We start from the raw sequence: 1,917 nt of genomic DNA, 5'->3' as shown, positions 1-1,917 counted from the left end.
CACATAAGATGTGGCTGAATAAAAATATAGTTTCACTAGAGGTGACTCGATAAGTTGTCGATGAAGAAGGGGATGCCTTGGGCATCCCCAAGCTTAGATGCTTGAGTCTTCTTGAAATATGCAGGGATGAACCACGGGGGCATCCCCAAGCTTAGACTTTTCACTCTTCTTGATCATATTGTATCATCCTCCTCTCTTGACCATTGAAAACTTCCTCCACACCAAACTCGAAACAAACTCATTAGAGGGTTAATGCATAATTGAAAATTCATATATTCAGAGGTGACATAATCATTCTTAACACTTCTGGACATTGCACAAAGCTACTGAAAGTTAATGGAACAAAGAAATCCATCAAGCATAGCAAAACAGGCAATGCGAAATAAAAGGCAGAATCTGTCAAAACAGAACAGTCCATAAAGACGAATTTTTCTGGGGCACATAACTTGCTCAGATGAAAAAGCTCAAATTGAATGAAAGTTGCGTACATATATGAGGATCACGCACGTAAATTGGCAGAATTTTATGAGTTATATACAGACGGGGCTACTCAATTTCGTGACAGCAAGAAATCTGTTTCTGCGCAGTAATCCAAATCTAGTATCAACATTACTATCAAAGACTTTACTTGACACAACAATACAATAAAGTAAAGATAAGGAGAGGTTGCTACAGTAGTAACAACTTCCAAGACTCAAATATAAAACAAAAGTGCTGTAGTAAAATAATGGGTTGTCTCCCATAAGCGTTTTTCTTTAACGCCTTTCAGCTAGGCGCAGAAAGTGTGAATCAAGTAACATCAAGAGATGAAGCATCGACATCATAATTTGTTCTAATAATAGAATCATAAGGTAACTTCATTCTCTTTCTAGGGAAGTGTTCCATACCTTTCTTGAGAGGAAATTGATACTTAATATTACCTTCCTTCATATCAATAGTAGCACCAACGGTTCGAAGAAAATGTCTTCCCAATATAATGGGACAAGATGCATTGCATTCAATATCCAAGACAACAAAATCAACGGGGACAAGGTTATTGTTAACCATAATGCGAACATTATCAATCCTCTCCAAAGGTTTCTTTATAGCATTATCAGCAAGATTAACATCCAAATAACAATTTTTCAATGGTGGCAAGTCAAGCATATCATAGATTTTCTTAGGCATAACGAAATACTTGCACCAAGATCACATAAAGCATTACAATCAAAATCATTGACCCTCATCTTAATGATGGGATCCCAACCATCTTCTAACTTCCTAGGAATAGAAGTTTCAAGTTTTAGTTTATCTTCTCTAGCTTTTATGAGAGCATTTGTAATATGTTTTGTAAAGGCCAAATTTATAGCACTAGCATTAGGACTTCTAGCAAGTTTTTGTAAGAACTTTATAACTTCAGAGATATGACAATCATCAAAATCTAAACCATTATGATCTACAGCAATGGGATCATTGTCCCCAATAGTTTGAAAAATTTCAGCAGTTTTATCACAAACGGTTTCGGCAGTTTAGCGAGTTCAGCAGTTTTGCACGCTTTGCACTAGGAGTAGAAACATTGCCAACACCAATTATTTTATCATTGATAGTAGGAGGTGTAGCAACATGTGGAGTATCAACATTACTAGTGGTGGTAATAGTCCAAACTTTAGCTACATTATTCTCTTTAGCAAGTTTTTCGTTTTCTTCTCTTTCCCACCTAGCATGCAATTCAGCCATCAATCTAATATTTTCATTAATTCGAACTTGGATGGCGTTTGCTGTAGCAAATGACTTAATATCTTTATCTTCATTAGGCATAACTTTCAATTTTAAAAGATCAACATCAGCAGCAAGACTATCAACCTTAGAAGCAAGAATATCAATTTTACCAAGCTTTTCCTCAACAGATTTGTTAAAAGCAGTTTGTGTACTAATAAA

Source organism: Lolium rigidum, chromosome 3 (assembly GCF_022539505.1).
Source record: "Lolium rigidum isolate FL_2022 chromosome 3, APGP_CSIRO_Lrig_0.1, whole genome shotgun sequence".
NCBI classification, from domain to species: Eukaryota; Viridiplantae; Streptophyta; class Magnoliopsida; order Poales; family Poaceae; genus Lolium; species Lolium rigidum.
This window is presented reverse-complemented; position numbering follows the sequence as displayed.